The sequence below is a fragment of the Mus caroli genome, chromosome 2 (assembly GCF_900094665.2).
Source record: "Mus caroli chromosome 2, CAROLI_EIJ_v1.1, whole genome shotgun sequence".
In the NCBI taxonomy this organism is placed as follows: Eukaryota; Metazoa; Chordata; class Mammalia; order Rodentia; family Muridae; genus Mus; species Mus caroli.
Window position 1 is genome coordinate 70,516,857 of NC_034571.1, and position 1,544 is coordinate 70,518,400.

Here is a 1,544-nt window from a genome sequence, read left to right on the forward strand (position 1 = left end):
TTTTTTTTTTTTTTTTAAAGGAAGATGCGACATCACAAACACAATCTAGGCAACACAAAACGGACTGACAAGACTCTACAGTTTGGTGGTTATCCAGACAAACCAAAATTAAACAAGGGCCAGTGTGAGGCATTCCAGCAGTCCCTCGGACTTGGGAACCAGTACTGTGTTTAGCTCGTCTACAAGTCTCACAAATGCACACTACAAACAGGATCTTTACCTAGACCACTGGAAGATTTCTGATGCCTCTTTTCTCACAGTCTAGTGTTGAGAGCCTGCTGATGGTTCCCTCCAAACGCTAGGTCTATCTGATTTCTTGGCTCTCAGAAGGCCAGGAGCCTCCAGGTTTCCAAGGTCAGCCAAAAAAAGAAAAAGAAAAAAAAAAAAAAGAAAAGAAGGTAGATCCAGCTGAATGTCCGAATCTTAAACAAGCCCCCAAATGTTATAGGTCTGGGGTTGCTCAGAGATTCACCAGTCTGACCATTAATACGTTTTAACAAAGAAGAGGCTTTTATTCAGACACCAGCACCAAGTCTATACCTGGACTAGGAATTCCCAAATGTAATACCCAGCCAGCTCAGTCAAATGTTTATAAAGGCAAAGAATACAAAATAACAATTTGCTCTCTTGCAGGCAGAAGGTTCTCTCATGTAAAACAAATTGTTTATGTAGCAGAAATAGTAGTAAAAATTTTAACCCCTAATAGCCCTTAATATTAACATTAACAAGGTCTAATTTTGATTTATAGTCTCCTTTGATTTATAGTTCTTCTCTAAAGCACAAAGATTTAAAAAAAAATTTTTTTTCAAGACAGGGTTCTCTGTATAGCCCTGGCTATCCTGGAACTCACTCTGTAGACCAGGCTGGCCTTGAACTCAGAAATTGGCCTGCCTCTGCCTCCCGAGTGCTGGGATTAAAGGCGTGTGCCACCACGCCTGGCAGATTTAAAAATTTTAAACATTAAGTTAGCCATTAATATGTTAGCCATCACAACCCTAAGTCAGGCATGGTAGCACATGCCATTAAGGCCAGCATTTGGGAGGCAAAAGCAAGTAGATCTCTGAGTTCAAGACTAGACTGGTCTAGAGAGTGAATTCAAGGATAGCCAGGGCTACACAGAGAAACCCTTTTTTAGAAAAACAAAACAAACATCATCAACAACAAAAATAAAGACATTACTCACACTGTATGGGTATGATGGTGCCAGACTTTAGTTCCAGTATTGTGTGACATGGGTAACCCCAGATAGGGAGTCCACAGTAAACCAAAGTCGAATTTGTTGAACCAATACATTTTATTGGGATTAGCCTCTGAAATATGGCTAAGGGTTACTTACCATTAGACTGGTATCCATATTCCTGCTACAGCCCCTACTGTATTGTAAATCACCCCCTTACCCAGACATCACCAAAACCAAGTTCTGTGTAGCTTTCCTGAATGACCACCAGGCGCCAGGCACAGGATCTTTTTTTTTTTTTTTTTTAAGATTTATTCATTTTGTTTGTATGAGTAGTACATTGTAGCTGTCTTCAAACACTAGAAGA